An 18639-nucleotide genomic window follows, 5' to 3' on the forward strand; every position below is an offset into this window, starting at 1 on the left:
TGAAGAGTTTACCAAAGAATGAGGCATGGCATCCATTTTAAAGGCTGTTCTTCTTATTCTTAAGTCTGTTACATGTCCGATGAGTGCTGGACAAATATTCCTAATCTATACTGACCCAGCGTATGACTTAGTGGTTTCAATATTGCAACTGGTTTTAATGACACAAATCAATAATCTTCGACAAACAGTTGTTCCTTCATAAATCAACAGAATATAGATTAAAGGCCAGCTGTTTCGAGTGTCTTACTGCCTTTGGTGCCATGAATTCAGCTGTACATGAGAAGTTCGCCATTGCTTTATGAGGCGACACAGTTTTTTAACAGTGCACGCTGAAACAATTTAGATTTCTAAACACCACCTAAAACCGTAAACATTATGTTAGGCATTAAAAAGAAATCCCCATTTTCAAATAAGTCGGCCCAGTTATAAATCCTATGACGTTGACTTGTTTTATTGTACAAGGTACACAACGCTGCTAGGCCTTGAAATCCCTGCCATCTGTAAATATGACAATGTTTATGCATAAACCTACTTTCCAAATCCAGATGAAAGCCTCAGTTGAAGCAAAAACAATTACCTGTAAGGAAGACTCTCTCAAACATTTCAACCCGACAGCAGTTTTTTTCCACGACTTTCTTTTGGAATGAACCCAAGTGTAACGTATGGTAGTATGAAGATAGGCAAAACTAACAGGCCAAAACCACTCAAGAATCCCTCCTGATTTCAACTTTGGAAAGTGAGCTTTTCCATCAGGGCATAAATCAGAATATGGCAATGGCTTGAAATAATCACACGCAGATGTAAAAAGTAGGCCTGAGAGCACAGCGTAAAGTGAATAATGCTTATGATCATTTAAACGACATGATTTTCTATCATTATGTTACTCGGTGGCTCTTGTACGTACTCAATAAGGTATCGCAACTATCACTTACAGAAAGATAAAGTGGCACTTTTATCCAATCCAGACGAACTAAGTGACAATTGAAACAGGAATGGAAAATTCAGAGTCACAATGATTATGCTGCATGGAAAGTATCCAGTGGCAAGCATTAATCCTGGAAAGTACGCCAAGCAATCACGTCAGACTGAAAACATGAATTACCTTCTTTCAGCTTTCGGGTGAGTTATTCTATATGTGAACTGATTTAATGTTTGTCTTACGTTCTGTTTGTCTGCCTGGCTAAACCGTCTGACTGTTTGTCTGTTTTTATGAGCGACGGTATAACCGCGTTGACAGTTTTATGATGATCCGCACAGCAAGATACCAAAATGTCTTCAACCGTATGTTTTTAGCCTGTTTTGTAGTTCACTCATTTTGTTTATCCTGCGATTCTAATACTATATTTGCTGGAAATGTTTGACATTTTGGAGGGAGGGCAAATGACACAAGTAACATGTTTCCAGTTGCATAATGCTAAATAGATCGGATCGGACGGTGAGTATGGATTTTCCATTTTCTTTTGTTTTCACTGGTCAAAATGTCTTGGGAATGGTTTGTATGTAAAGGTTTCTAAATTTAAGTCAATATTAGAAACTCATAAGCATTGCTTTCATTTTTTTAATTGCCATGTCTAAAAACAACCGTGAAAAAAGCAGTCTGCCCTGAAAAGTCCTATCCGGCATTATCAACATTGTCATGTTTTTATGTTTCTTTAAGCCTGTCATGTCTTGAGCTGCTACGGTGACTATGCTGCACTCTGTGGAAAAGTCCCTTTAGTATGTTTTTTTTTTTCAAACTGTGAGGTTGATTCTAGCAAATAGCGCGTATTTGAGAAAAGATTTTAAGGGATGTTGGTAGTTGTTTTTATTTCTTTATATCTTATGACTAAACATAAAAAGATTGATCAAAAAACACAAAACACACTGGAAACTACCAGAATTTTACCATACGCCCAGAAAGAAAAAAGATATTGTTTCAGATTTTCTTAGAAGACAACAGGTGCAGTGAGTTTGTTTTATTTATACGAACCAATAAATTAACCCTTTGAGCGCCAAAGTCAATTTTTGTCATCTTTAAAAAATATATCTCAGTCATTTTTTTAAAGAATTTTGCCAAAACTTTGATAAGAAACTGTAGCCAATAAAATGTGATAACCATTTAGTTCAAATTATCAAACAAATTACAGAAAAATTCGTAAAAAATTGGTAAAATGTTGCACTAAAATTTTTGTGGGAAAAATTACAGCACTCAAAGGGTTAACCAAATTATTTCTCGGCATTGAATGCTTGTGTATACTACGAGAATGGAACACCCAAAACATACATGTTTCAATAAAATAAGAAAGAATCCAGAAGGCTACATGCTCCATTATCCTACTGGTGGTGATTATAAACAGAGATTGGTTTCTGTCAACCTTTTACCCTTGTCATTTCGCAGAGAGTTGCTTGACCTTGTGTTCTTTCATAAATGTATTTGAATTATATTATATGAACATACACAAGTTTGTTGAGTTTTCATCTTCTAACATTCACACCCATGTTAGTGCTGATTCAAATATACTGCTTCAATCGCTTTAACATTCTTTCTTACCGTCACCTCTCTTTTAATCGCATAGCCAACTTATGGAACAATTTACCAAGGGAAGTAGGGAACATCAATTCAACACTTGCATTTAACCGAGCAATAAAAATGGTATTGGAACAAATTTCATTGTTCATTTGATCCTCAGAACCATTCCTCGGCTGAGGACAATCCACTGCTTTTATAGTAAATGTAACCTATGTATCTTTGGTTGTTTTTTTAAATGTTTTTCATGTTTTGTTTTTTACTCTAAATTGTTATATATTTTACGTCAGTTTTTCTTTTTGCTCGTTGTGTAGTGTGTTGATGAGGACTGACTTTGTATAGGTGATTTGTACCTTTTTTGATCACCTATTCCTATGTAGACGCTTTTTTAAAGTTTACGTTGGATAAAACTTAATAAAATAAAAATTAAAAGTTAAAAATAAAATAAATTAGTTATGTGATGTTTAAAGAAGAACAGAATCACTTCTTAGGCACTAAAATAGCAATGCCGAGGTATTTACAGCTAATGTTGAGGCCCTTTCAAAGATAGAAAATTTTAAACATCGGTAAAAGTGAACATGACGATTCAGGAAAAGAATTTCCCTAGCAAATGTAATAATGTAAAAGTAATATTGTAACGCATTGTCAGGGTTATTCAAATGATATGGCAATATTTCATTCCTGGAAGATTTGCAACGAACATTCGATATCAAAACTATTTATTCTAAGCATTTCCACTTTCCTGATAAATTACTTTGCATAGAATCTCTAGGAGAAATTGCAAAGGATCGGATTATAAAATCGGACTCAAAGTCAATGTTGTTGGACTCCTCGCCCTCTGATACTTTAAGGAAGTCATACACTTCTAAGACTGTAGACTGTGGGGTTTGATCGTAAAGTAAGTTCCGGTAGAATGGATGTACTGTTATTGGACGCTATTGACCTCTGACCTCACAACATTATTATGTAAATACGGAAAAAGCAAGACAAGATTCATTTGCAAAATATAAATTCTAAACATCAACAAGTTACGCAGTGAGCGATAGCTAGTCCAAAATCTTTGAATTTATTCGAAATAATCCTGATGAACTACAACTTCTTCCCGTACACTGCACTGAGAGCGTTGAATTTCCGTTCTCGATGCTCAGCTGACGCGCCGAATCCAGTCTGCATGCGATTGCAGGAAGCAGAGTACAACAGGGCATTCTTTCGAATAATCTTGTAAAATTCGACTGAAAAGGCATAACAGCAAAGGTCATTCACAAAGTACCGGGAGTTATGTCCTCGTACACTGTACACTTTTGTATACCTCCGCTGTAAGATGAACTCGGACATAAATGCCGATATTTTGTGAATAACGAAACTTACTCAATGATGAACTTGAACTCCATCGGTTACAGACGTGGGTGTATAAAAATTGTCTGATAGCTAGGGATATCAGAAGGTAAACGCTATGACGTGAAAACTACGCCTTTTGCGCATGTCAACTTCTCTTAGTTTCTTTTCCTCGTAACATTGATATCTAAGAAACTGTCTATAGGCACACACTGTTTGCAATAAAATACTCCAGGGCGATATCTTTTCAAGATCTCCTATACCGAAAGTGTTTAATGGTAGCGGTTCGGGTTGCAATAAGAGTACAACGAGGCAAAGGTACCGGAAAGGCCTAGAATCCAACACGGCGTGTCCATCTTAGTTTTACTACTCTTTCGAGATCAATTTAAACCATGTGTTATCTGAGAGACTTCAGGTTCATCTAGATATCTAGACATTGTAAAGTCAAATCTTTGTCTTGCATTGTGCTAAGCTGAGACTATATCGTGACACAATCTTCAGGGAGCTAGTCTGAGACTATTTATGACTTAAGGCATTCTTGGTTTATTATCTGTGTGTGCTCGTTAGGATATGTGTCTTTTCCCCCATATTTTCAATTGCCCTGGAGAAATGTAACGGGTACAGGATTACCTTGAGTAGTTAGTTACCTTTGGAGAAACTAAAATACCAAAATGTATATTACACTGAACAGAATTCAAAAGACATGTTTCAATGGCGTACAGAGAATACAACAAGTAACAGGCTCAGTATGGATCACTCATGTGATATAAAAACTTAGCTAAAGACACGATCAAGAAGAAAAAACAGCTTCAAGTTCTCAGAGTCGAAGAGTTTTAAGATTGTTTGGCAAGAAGACACGATTCATCAATAATAGATGAAGACTATTAGTATCTCAGGCTTCCAACTTCTGTATCAAACAGATATTTGTCCTTGATATATGTGGAAGGCGTGAAATGAAATGTTATAAAATACTAATAATATGTGTTCTTTTCACATTATATAGGCTCCATAAAGAGCTGCCACAAGGAGATACACTTTCGTATTAGATGGTTAACTTACTTACGTTCAGAAATAGATCTCAATGTAAGTGCACCCGGCCTTCCATGTGTCAATCGCGAAGTGTTGAACTGCTGTTTTTCGACAGATACAACATCTGCGACTCGAGTGAGATCATAGGTAGGCGAGGTCTCTTGCACGTTTCGATCACTCACACTGCGGGAGAAATCGGCGATACTCACAGAATCGGACGACTTCAAATGACGTCACTTCCGCCGTATGCTGAAATTGTAATTGTAATAATGGTAATAAATGTCGGTGTGTTTTGTACTGACAGGCCCAATTTACAAAGCATACCAGGCACACGAAGACATATAAGACATGTTTTCATGATGTGTAAACGAGAATTACAGTCTTTTGACGGTAGATATTTGCTTCATTTTTTTTACTTTGGTGAGCGTTTACAGAATGAGATCCCTTACAGCTACCTTTGGATCGAATGTGTGTGGGTATCGTATACTGAATGGCACCACACCAGCAGGACACTCACGTGGAAGTGGCCCAACAATGCATCAGAGATAAAATCACACATTCACAGGAAAGGTGACACGCACATGATGTCTTTCGTGGAGTCTTAGGGATTTATGGACCACTATGCACGCTGGGAAATGGTCTCAGGGCATTGCTTTATCTGAGATCATGAGAGAAAAGTCAGCATTTTAATGCTTATACTAAGTCTTCACCGGACATAATTAGGCCGCGTTCAAAAAAAATTGTGAGGGGGGGGGGCTGGAGGAATCGCGATTGAAATCTTATTTTTTTTCAGATCCCCCCCCCTCAATACCCTCAAAATTTTCAAGTCCCCCCTCAATACCCTCAAAATTTTCAAGTCCCCCCCAATTACCATATAGCCGCATATTTATTAGGAATTTACGCAGAGTAAAAAAACATGTAATGTGTCGTTCTGCACGCAAATGTTCAACACTACCTCTTATCAGCAGGTTGTAGAGCCAGATACCTAGGGCAAGTTCTTAAATTGATTCATTTTTAAATGCATCAGTACACTTTTTGGATTTTTCAGTCTAAGCCGACTTGAGTTTATCCACCTCTGGCCAGTTCAATGGCACCAGCTGAAAAGCATACTAAATGACAATCATGAGAGAGTATGAAAATTGTGTATTCCTAGCTACGTTTAACCAAATTGTGAAAAAAAGAGCACAGTGATCTACCAAATTTTTTTTTTCAAAAGTACAAGACATATACAACTTAGATGCCACTTATAAAATGTTTTACAAAATTGACAATACTGGAAGGTTAAAATATTCCATGAAATTAATGTTTTAATCTCAGAAATTTTGGGTGTAATAATGGCAAATTTGATAAAAAATAAAAGATTCCATTTAGTCACACATTTTTCCATTTAAATTAGAGTCTTTACTGTTCAAAGTTTTAAGTTTGTGTTATTGTACGATAAGATGTGAAAATTTCATTCACTGCATGAACTTGAAATGAATGGTTTTATATATTGATTTTAAGTGATCTTAGAAAAACTGAGTTTTCATCGTTCATTTGTAGAAGATCAAGTATGGTGACCCCATCTTTTTTCTCTAATGTTTGATTGTTCTCATATGCCAGAATTCAAAACAATCCACGGTAACTGTTAGTCCCTAGTCTTCTATGTGTTGCTCTCTGGCTGGATCTTGTGTACAAGTAGATGTATGTTTCACTGTCAATTGAGTGTCCTATGACCGAAACTCTTCTTAAACTACATCAGAGTCAGAGCTACATGTATCACTGTCACTGCCAGTATGTAGTAGCAGGGCAGTAGTTGTATTAACTTTTTATTTTGACAATATTTTTGTTCAGTTTATACAATTGTGTTCTTGTTCTATTCCCTACAGAATGTTGAGCTATCCAGTATTCAGCTTGCCAACACAGCCTACGTGTACCGTGCATTTGCATCATTCAATTATCACCAATATTTAGACAAACGGGCTTTGTTGCCAACTGAATATTGTGTTTTTCAGCATGCTGTAGAGAGACACCGAGAAACTGTTTGATACATTGCATAGAAATATTGAAAAATTATCAACAGTTGAAGCTCCTGCCCCATTACAAGGCCAACTTGTTCTACGAAAATTTAATGGCATTCATACATTTTTAGACTTTCGAGATTAAAGACATAAAGTATAACCAAACGGTTCTAGATTTTGTTAATTATTACTAACATTAGAACCATTGGACGACATCAAAATGTTGGGAGCCAAATATTTTCAGGTCCCCCCCCCCTATAGGCAGAGCAAAACTTTCAAGTCCCCCCCTCGACTACCCCAAAAATTTTCGAATCCCCCCCCCTGAATTCCTCCGGCCCCCCCCCTCACCACTTTTTTGAATGCGGCCTTACTCTGTACAAAAAGACTCGACTGTTGATTTGTTTAGATAGTCTGTCTGTATAATAACAATAACAGTGTATCATGTGCTGTTACTTTAGCTCGTTCTCCAGAAAGAGCTAGGAGAAATTAATTGTGTTACTTCTCTGACGCCGTTGATAGTTCATCGTGACTGTAACATCGAACGATTTACACCTCATTTTGCAGCTCCACGCATTTAGGTCGGCGATTACAATGCAGCACTTTGTACAGGTTGTGGGCGGAAGGAGAGATATCCAGACCCCTTCAAGGTAAACACCTAGACCATTAGCCTTTGAATTCGAAAGATTAAAAGATTATAATTTAAGTGCGGGAGGCAACATCGGTTTACTTTCAGTACTTTGCAGGTTAATGATGCGAGTACGAGAAGAATATTTGACTAAGCTTCAACGCCTGATGTGTTCATTTGAAGGTTACAATGCTAATCGGTGCAGCATTGAACTTCACACATGAATCCCAGAAATGCTAATTTAAAGGCAAACGATAACACAGTTGACGAGGAATTCTAAAGATCACACTGTGTCTCTTCAATAGTCAAGTATGATGTAGCTATACACTTTTAGTCCCGATAACGTCACTACGAATTCAGGGCGAGCAGTCGCATCTTTCAACTACAGGGGTGAAAGGTCATATCGGTCAATGGTGAATGGCGACGTCGCTCAGCAACGAATGGTTAAACAACTTTAAGGGATCGATGGAATCTATGTCTGTGCTTTTTCTAGATATCGCTTGAATCAATATCTTAGAAAAATGGGCATTCATCATGTTAAAATCAACAATCTTCTATGACAAAATACACACAAATTTTATCACGATCATTCACTGGCAAGTTAGAAAGATAAATGCTAAATTACCAGAACACTGCCTAAATATGTAGAGCATTTATTGTGATAGGTCACTGCTAATGCAACATGTAATAACGATCCATAGTATAACATTTCCCCTAATTTATATGAACCGGAGAACATGGATTTATCCACATCATTATAATGTTCACGTGTTGAGGTGTTTTACCCCAAATATACACCCACTTCATCTTTCGAGTAAACTACTACTACCATACTAAAATATATAGTATGAGGGGGTTTCCTTGTCATCTTTGATGAGAAATATTGCTTTGAAAAAACTGTGTTGGCAACATGCAGCTCCACCTTAATTACGCGTCTTTTTGACATCTTGTTTATGTTCGAAAGGTCTCTGACAAACATGTTGATGATGTTAATTCACTTGTTCATCATGAAATTGCAGAAATTGCATCAGTAGTCATTCTGCTGTATCAACCAAGCTGTTGCAAATCTTCGTGACGTGTGCGATTTCCTCGCTCCTTCAGTTTTGTTCACGTGATTTTTCGTCTCCCGACGAAAGATTAACCCAAAATGCGCTGGTTTAGGGTTAAGACCGCTGAGCAGTTAGTATAGTAGGTAAAATGACTGTAATTTCCGCACAAATTATTTAACCGGGCTGTAATTAATCGGAAGAAACATTCATTTCAAAGACTTAAGCTTAATTCTTCGTATTCTTTCCACCAGCCATGCGTAGGCTGTACGACTGCCAGGCTCTGTTGTGAAGTGACTGAAGATTACCGACTTGCCTGCGGGGAGGATCGAAACTCCCAGTGAGATCCATCCCGACAGAGACATGCCTATCGGTCATGTTGAACCTTTACTTTTCTGTGATCTTCAAGGATATTCAAACTCAGTGCTTATCGGTTTGACAGGCAGTGCTTGTTGTCAAGGCAGCACATGGGGACCGTTTCAAAGCATTTATGTTAGCAGCGCTGGTTTGCAAGCGTTAAGTAAGTGAAGTTTTCTTCTAACATAGATCGATTTGACGATTACACATCTCTGCAGAGCCATGGACGTGGACCCTGATGTGCTGAATAACCGTTGTTTGCTCTTTACTGGCCACTTTAGCTTTCCGGCACCTTTTTTATCTGCAAAGTTCAAGCACTGGGAAAATCAGATGTAATTGCGATATTTTTGCCATTCTGCTGTTGATTGTACAATACAATGAAACCGTGGGAGGTCCAGAATGATGTTATTTGTGTCGATTTCCTTCTCCTCGGTGTAGTAAGTTTTCTCATCAATGGAAAGGTTGAATTTAAAATGATAATGAGCTTTTAAATCACATTGACCGTGATAAGAAGCTCAATCCACTAGTTTTCTTGACTGTGCATCCAAGCTTTGTTTGGAAGATAATTCCACCGTATAGATTGGTACTCAGGTTTCCAGGTTTTTTCCTTGTAAACACCTAAAGTTTGATATTTAATCTTCAGCAGAATTACTGAGAATGGACATTTAGAATTATCTCAGTTTCAATCTTGTTTTTCCTATCTGTCTGTCCGTCTGTCTGTCTCGTCTGTCTGTTTGTTTGTCTATTTCTTTGTCTCTGTCTCTTTTCCCTGTTCTCTAAGTCTGTTTTCCTCCCATTCTCTCCGTCTGTCATTGTCTCAGTCTCCCTGCCTCTTTATATCTCTCCGTCTCTGTCTGACTGTCTGTCCATCTGTCCCTCCCTCCCTCTCCTTCGTCTGTCTGTCTGTCTGTCTGTCTGTCTGTCTGTCTCTCTCTCTCTCTCTCTCTCTCTCTCTCTCTCTCTCTCTCTCTCTCTCTCTCTCTCTCTCTCTCTCTCTCTCTCTCTCTCTCTCTCTCTCTCTCTCTCTCTCAAAGTATATACCAGTCCTTAATGCTTCAGTGGCGGCAAGATCCAATCAACATTCACTTTATACCGGCGTGAAATCTTATCGAGATGGTGTTGACCGCTAACCCTATCAAGGGCTATTCTGGATATCTCCTGTTAATTACATTTGGTGATTTGCCACTGTCTAAAGTGCGTATCCACTTAACTTAATGGCCCTATGCCATCACAAATTAATGCATTATTTATGTCCAAGAGCAAGATATTATCTTCAGTCTTTGTGTGAATTACAACAATCGCTGACTCAACGAATTTCGTAAGATTGGCACATAAAACTAACCGACTCTGTTTTTCGGCAGATGAATAATGCAAGTTCCAGAATTTGGTTTATCTTCAACAGGCAGGGAACACACACTATGAATGTTCAGCTTCCTGATATAGTTACGTACGTTTCAGTCTTCGGCCAAGAAAAATAAAAATGTGTTTCTCATTCTAGACATATTTCAAAAATGATGCGGTGACGCGGTTTTTTACTCTCATTTTTTTTATTCTTCAATCAACAAGAACGCAGAAAAAACATGAAAACAACATAGGAATGCACGCACAGATAAATGCACAGCAGTGTTGCTTTATTAGTTTTGTATAGCAACAGTTCTGCGGTTTGACTTTTAGTGCAGCAATGCACAGTTTTGACAGCATAATATGTGTACAGTTCTGAATGGAATGTTAGTGTCAATTATTTTGTTTACTGTTCTGTTTACACAGCACTGTGTTATGCACGATCGTCGCGTATTTTTGCGTTTATTTTTTTATTTCCTCATGAGCAGAAAGAAAAAATGGTTAACGCGGCGGGTCTGAATTGACGCGTGCGAGGATGAGAAACAAAGTTTTTATTTTTCTTGGCCTTAGAAGGTAGCCTCACCCGTCCAAACAATCGTTTTGTGAGCTTTCTTTTGAGATTTGGTAAAAGTTAAGTGAATCATATCTTATCAAAATATCGTTTGCCTAAGGCCTGTTAATTCTGTGTTTAATCACTCCAATTGCATAAATGGCCATGTTTGTGTTGTTGCGAACTTAAACTTCGCGAGCAAAATATAAAATTTGTAAATAACCAAATTATCAATTGAAGCTGATACCCGGTGAGTTAAATTTTTACGATCAATTGCATCGCCGTGGAGTCACGAATTGACTATTTTCCCAACTCATCATTCGCTTTCATATGAGGAAAAATAGTCTATCAATGCCGAGCAACATATCGTCAACTTTAAATTGCTCGGCTGAAAAAGTACCCATGTAATTATCGTTAAGTATACTTTATTACAGAATACATGTGACACATCGTGATTCGCCATAGACCATCACTGATGAATTATAAATATCAGGCGCTTTGTAACTTTCATATATGCTATCTTACATTAAAGATGCGATCAAGAGGAATGAGCCATCGTAAAGTCACGTGTGTTGCATTCGTGTCCTTTCGTAGACACTTAGTTTTCCTGAAAGGTACTCAACAGAAATATTTTATTCACACCAATAATACTTAATGATGCATTCTTCAGTGTTTTAGCAGTAAAACCATTTGCCATGGAAGGCCAAAACACAGTAGCTGTAATCTGAACTCAAACAACAAGAAAGAAACACAACAGCAAACAGTCCCCTAATAACAGAGATGAAAAAAACATCACGTGCATCATACACTGTATGTTGCCCTGGAAACTGATATCAACAATGAAATCAATGAATTCTCCCAATAATTAAGCAAAATCGTGTTCTAACAACGAAACTAAATCGCGCAGCTCGCTTCAGTTTGAACATCGTGTTGTGATGAAGGCAAGGCGGAAATGTCTCCGTCAATAGGAAGAAATGGTTGCAAGTTTCGTCAACCATGGCATAGGATGTCCTCCCATCATGCTCTGCGGCTGCTATCTCGGTCAAAGTGGTCGATTAGCCTGACATACGCTGTGCATGCTATAAGCTTAATCAAGGTCTACTTCAGTGAGGGATTCCTTCCAAATAGGCCGCCATGATTCTAAATTGATGATATTCCTTGCCAAATTTAGGAAATCTATTTGGCTTGCAGATGAAACTATGTGATGGCATATACTGTATTGTGACTTTCAATTTTGTGGTTTCGCTTGTAACATCGTCTATTCAATAATGAAAATACCAAAGTCGACCGGAGGTTATTTTTATCAAAACCGGATGAAAGCAACCGTGTGTACAATAGAAAAGTATAGCCTGCAGGTGAAGCCATCTAACAGCACCTGTCGCATTACAAAATTCATGTCCTTGCGTTCTGTTTTAATTTTGTAAATCGGTTGAATGTATTGTTTGACATTTCAAAAATATCTTATTCTCCCTGGGCAAGATCAGAACAGTGTTACGCTGTTGTGATCAAGTTAAGCCGTATATACGACGAATTTTCGACGCGCTTGTATTAACACACATAATGACAGGCTTTAATGTTTCGTTTCAGTATTCAAAAGAAATCTTCAAGTTGATTTTAGGATACAAAAGTCATCGGATTAATCTACATTAAACGTATATATTTTGGTCTCTCGAATATGCAGGGCAATGTGGAGCAATTACCAGTTGGAGAGAGAGAGAGAGAGAGAGAGAGAGAGAGAGAGAGAGAGAGAGGAGAGAAGAGAGAGAGAGAGGGGGGGGGACAGACAGACAGCAAAGACAGATAGACAGACAGACAAAAACAGAGACACGCACAGTGAGAGAGTCCGAGGGAGAGGTTGGGACAAACAGTAAATGAAGGCAAAATGCATACATACATACATACATACATACATACATACATACATACATACATACATACATACATACATACATACATACACACACACACATACATACATACATACATACATACATACATACATACATACATACATACATACATACATACATACATACATACATACATACATACATACATACATACATACTCACTCTGTTGCTCAAAAACATTGTTGCGTAAAGTGCAGTAAGTGTCATCTCGTGCTGACGAGAGACTATCACATGATCATGACATCTTTTTTATTTGCTTTACAAAATGTCCCTTTACGGGCTTCGACATCAGCATGCTTTAACATGTTCCATTCCTAGTTTATGATACCAGCCTTTAAACAGCAGTGAATGTGTAATATAAGAGGAGTTCATGTGCCATATACATTTACTGAAAATGTCGACGCCTAATTAGAAAAATCGTTGCTCTGTTTTTAGCGAACTGAAAATCTACGTCCGCCGCTAGACAGCACAACCAACATTGCTGTTCTTTAGTCATAAAACAGGAAATGACACAAACACTCATATGGACGATGTGCATTATAAGCGTACTACTACCAATGTTTCTCAGTTATACTTGAAAGTCGAGGTAACTGCCAATGATTCTATAAGTATAGCATATCACCAATGGCTGACGCTTTAACATCAGAATCTCGACTCTTTGAGTCTCACACATAGGAAAATTTATTTTTTCAGCAAAAGAAAATATGATTTACAACAATCAAGACGTACAATATTTTGAACACTTTCGATTTACCGATCACTGACTCTTCCCTCGTGATGCAATCTACTTTACTCTGGTTTCCTGATAGTTCTCAGATACATGTTTCCAACATTGGAAAATTGATATGCTTGTACCTTTAAACTGTAGCAAAGGATTTCATGCTCTTCAATTGGTATTACGGAGCTTACTTGAACTCTCTCGGCATCAATATTCAAAAGAACGGTAAAGTCATACATAGTATTATCAATTACATCGTCGTCGAGAAAAATCGAGGAAAGACTCCATGATTCACGCCTATCGGAGTATTAACAAATTTAATCTAGTTTGTAAGTTCCACGAGGTCCGTGGAGCAGAATGTAATATATTGAGGCAATAAATGACTTGGGACAGAAACAATTAATCCAGTTAGTTGGTCGTGTCCTGACAGCTTGTCGATAATTAACCCTCTCAATCACGTGTTAAATGTTCTCTTCATCTTCCTGGCTTGATGTTTATTAAGTGCCTGCTATCCCAAAGACTCTGTCTGTCTGTGTCTGTCTCTCTCTGTCTCTCTCCCTCTCTCTTTCTCTCTGTCTGTCTGTCTGTCTGTCAGTCTCTCTCTCTCTCTCTCTCTCTCTCTCTCTCTCTCTCTCTCTCTCTCTCTCTCTCTCTCTCATTCTCAAAACTTCGCAAGGTCTTTGAACCTCCAAGTATTGAAGGAAAGCAACAATCACGGGACAGCGTAAGACTTAACTTTTACACAGTCTATTACAGTCTTGTCTTTCCACGAGCAAAACTCAATTTTCGTAAGTACAATGCATGTCATTGAATCTCCCGGGCTCCTGGTCAAACAACATTAGTTCTACGCCTTTCTGTTAGCTATTATTGCAAACAAAACCGAGGCTACACAGAGAGACGATAGGTAATCAATTGCGAGCTTTCTTTTTTTACTTTTCGGTCTGTTTGTAGTGATGGAAAGAGCCTCGAGCATCGCCATGGGTGCGAGCCACCGGTATCCATTAACTCCGGAATCAAGTAACGTTTTAAAATTTAAAGAAGAGCCAGGTTTCTCTTCTAGCCGTACCTCGTGAGCGTGTCTGAGTAAAAAATAACTAATTCAAGATATAATACATTCCATGCCCCTGGTGCGAGTAAATCTCAATTAACGAGTGCTCGGACGATACGTTGGTTTCAGCAGTCAGTCTTTGGCTCTCACGTTCCGACGCCAGCGTGCCTTGGGTGCAATACGGTTTTCGCGAATCGATATCGGAGATGTTCATACATTCGTAGTGTTAACGTTGAGATAAGGTCAACATCGATTCTTCAAAGGATCTGTTGAATGCCGTCTTGTCAATTTTCAATCAGGGTAATTTCACACTTCGTTATTTCGTCACAGGGAACCAGGATGTCAATTTTTGTCCAAGTAGATGCCAGAGACAGTGGCATGAAGGTGGACAGACACCGGACTTTTAATTTGCTTATTTTTCAATAGAAAGTGCAAGAACTTTAATCCATAAATGTGTGCAACAGAATCGTGACATGGGCCTAATGCAGTACAACAGAGAACGATAGAGGGATATGTTTACCTCACCGATGATCAATATGAGTAAGGCCAATAAATATTTCATATACCACATGACTGACGGGGAAAATATTCAGAATCGAACAAGGTGCATTCATTCCGAAATCAGATACACATTTATACTGCTATTCTTTGTATGTCCGCGTACGATATTTGCGTGACACATTTTCTATATTTCGACTCGAGAATGTAATTTGAACACCTGGTGGTTTTAGTGTTTCCCAGACAAGAAAAGACCAGTAATATAAACAAATACGCGTAGCCAAGATATATCAATGCTGCTTACCTTGAATTAAAACGGACTTCGCTAAATTAAATGCATGGAGATACCGGTGGCCTTTATTGCGTCGTGCTATATCGCATTTATCCCAGTGTTCAGTGAATGATATTTTTCGAAATAATCCTTTCTGAGAACTGAGCAAACTCTTTTGGGTGAGTCAAGATTCTACATGTACTATACCGTCTTCACGACCAAACTAATTTCCTGTAAATTTAATTTGTATTTTTCTTGTCGCCGTGATGTGCTTGCCATCATTCAATCAATCAGTAATTCGTTTGAAATGTGTGACGATGACGACGTTTTCACACAAAAGGTAACTGTGACGCGGTGACTTAGTATACATCAGAACACGATTCATTGAATAGGCTCATCAGCTACGAGGCGTTAAAATCGAAAGCCATTACAAGCAGTGTACTGAAAGAATGGATCAGGGCCCGATCACCGCCAGTAGATTGATATGTCTCATTCGTTCAATCCGCGGTAAAAAAAATACGCACGAGAATTAATGACGTCTATTGTTACTCTGGCTAAATTCACGAAATAAACACCTAGCAAGGAAATATACAAATTAATAATAAACGAACTAGCTTTGAACGGAAAATTACTTTCATCCCCCTGTCAGGGCATTAGTGCAATAGATGCATGCCAGTCAAGAATAGCATGGCAACTGCACTGATAAGTCAACACGTTACTTCGAAATCTGTTAGTAAAATGAAAGGGCTAGGGTTCTTTATTTGAACACGAGCTTAGAAATAAATAGCTGCGGGCACACCTCGGCTGTAAATCTAAAAAAACAAGTTCGTGTCATATTAAGGATAATAGATATGATTTTCGAACAAATTTACTTGTACATGGACAAACTTAGATGGAGCTTTGTTATCGATTAGTATGACGACACAATCAGTTACAAGGATCACAAGGATAAAATATTTGTCAGCGACAAGCAGAAAATGACTTTGTGTTGGTAATCATAGTGTCAAAAAATAAAAACTACATTTCGTGCGTGTCCGTTACTGGTGTAGGTCGCTGCTCAAATCAATAAGATTACTCATTTATGAGTGTAGCTCCCAGAAAATGTTAGAGAACTTTTCAAATACATTTTGCGATAATACATGTAGCACTGTCAGTCTTTTTTCTCGAACTGTGAACATCCGATGAATTACGAAGGAAAAAGAGTTGGAAATTTGTGTGTCATCTCATTTCTTTGATACTGGGCAGTGTCATGCCTAAATATCCAGGTTTGGCGTGTCTATATTGAAACCGACATGTCATCATCTGCGACTGACGCAAAGGTACATATCAATAACATTCATTAAACATTTCATATATATGTGAAGGAGCTTCAACATGATTAATGTATTCAGTGTCATTAATATTGTATCCAGTGGGCATTATAATGGACATTGAATGACAACTGTTACCGTCAGAACAAAAACAACAAATTTTACTTGACAGTACAAGTTAATGCGTATCTTAAAACTTCCATTCTTTATTCTATCAAAATACAATAACACAGGTTTGACATAAAGTGTTGTTGTTACAGCCGCATTTCTCGTATGTTGGGAACTAAACATTCTGTCTGGGTCGAAAAAGGAAAATGTGATAGATTTTTCAAATGCCGTATACTTACTTCTTCACTACAAATGTCACAGTAAAGTACGGAGTGCAAGCGGTAAAAACAACAGGCTACTTGGCCTTTTCTTACTGGCTTTTTTTTTCTAAAAAGGGAACATCCCTCTCCCGTCAACCCTATCACTCCACTCTTTTGTCGATTCAACCGGTAAATTTTAAAATTTTGCCCTCTGCTTTTGAGATTAGCTACATACCTACGTGATGTGCAGTCAGTAATCATGTGCGAGGTTCATAGTTCAAGGTTCAGAGGTGAAGAAAGAGGTCACGAATACACACGTTGATTGGATATCTGTTTTCCCATGACACGTTTTATACTCATCCCATAATCCGGGATTTTGAAAGATATAGCATATCCTATGATAGTTTTATATATGGTAGTAAAAAAATATTGCATTTAAGTTTCATGGAAACGCAAACAGATGAAAGTTACTGTGACCTGGCTACACTCGCACTTGTTTTGTTTTTAATTGATTCTTTTCCGTTTCACTATACTCAATGCAATCAATAAAATCTTCTATCACAATTTACTTATCCAAACTAGTTCAATCGTGTTTTTACTAATTGCCGCAGACAAGAGCACTGAAATACCCTCGAAAAAAATAGTTAGAATTTTAGAATTGATCTGAATGTGTCAGTCAGAAGTGAGAAGTGGTATTTAAGTCCCAGCTCGTTTAGGTTCAATTTTGGCGATTTTGTATGGAACAGTAGCTAGGTCAATATTATTTACTTGTATGTGAGCTGCCTAGGGTCACACAGGACGGAGACAGTGATCCATCAAAAAGTGTGGCGCAAAAAATTTCAGATTGATCTCGTTAGTATATCACAGCATGTGGGGTGGTGATTGTCTTGCAACGGTCAACACGTTTCACGCTGAGATATTTACGTGGCTTACAAGATACACGAATTTCCGATCCATTTGCTTTCATCTGGGAGACAAGCTCCTCTATACGCCTGTCATGCTTCCTAATTTGTAGATGCAACACGCAAAGAATCCACACAAGCCGAAAATCGCACATTTGTGTTTTCTCCTACAACAAGATTCACATTTCATGGCCACATCAAGTGTGCTCGTTCGTTGATTATTCCGTTGCTATCCGCAGGCTTTTCCAGCGAAAATAAAACGAGGTCTCTCATTTCAGATTACCTCAATTGCTATAACAGATATTCTGATTTTTGAAGTAGCGTTTAGCACGGCTCGTCGAGGTATGTTCACTAACTGAGCCTGATTGAACGGCCGCCGACGAGGTGGCATAAAACTCTGATAAAACCACAACGCTCTTTGGAAATCGCGCGCAATCATTACGGACCATTTACTCATCCGCTGAATTAAAAGTACGATGTATCCCTAGCTTCAGTTATCAGAGGCCTGCGTGAATGTTGAGCAAGCTGTACAAAAATGCTAAATATTCTCAGCTTGGAAGGGTTCGACTGCAAACGCTCGTAAGTGTTGAAGATTTCTGTCAGTGCTTTCTAATCGAACGCAAATCAAACCGCTTCGCTGTGTTGAATTGCGGGCTAATGGCCACTGATTGATCAGACAGGTGTCCTTCCTTCTGGAATATTTTGAATGATGTAAAACTTCTTTCCAAACTGCGTAGTGAGATGTAGAGGATATTTTCAAATTTTCAAACTACATTATGCACAATTACTGGTATTCACTGAACTACCTCAAACTTGGTTGTTTTGTGTTCAGTAAAATCGAAGTAAAGCTTGAAAATTTATTGTTATATTTCGAGATCTTTGCCC

At 38.1% G+C, this 18639-nt stretch overlaps 1 long non-coding RNA gene across 1 annotated transcript in view; it reads right to left on the reverse strand.

Moving 5' to 3' along the window:
- The window catches only part of LOC139123266 (uncharacterized), a 29198-nt gene extending 13837 nt beyond the window's left edge, over positions 1-15361 (reverse strand). Inside the window, exons 1-2 of the long non-coding RNA XR_011549625.1 lie at positions 15268-15361; positions 4905-5119 (exon numbers count right to left, since the gene is read on the reverse strand). This is a non-coding gene — a long non-coding RNA (uncharacterized lncRNA). The remainder of the gene's footprint in view (positions 1-4904; positions 5120-15267) is intronic.
- Positions 15362-18639: the final 3278 nt, after the last annotated feature.

Source organism: Ptychodera flava, chromosome 22, assembly GCF_041260155.1.
Source record: "Ptychodera flava strain L36383 chromosome 22, AS_Pfla_20210202, whole genome shotgun sequence".
Classification (NCBI taxonomy): domain Eukaryota; kingdom Metazoa; phylum Hemichordata; class Enteropneusta; family Ptychoderidae; genus Ptychodera; species Ptychodera flava.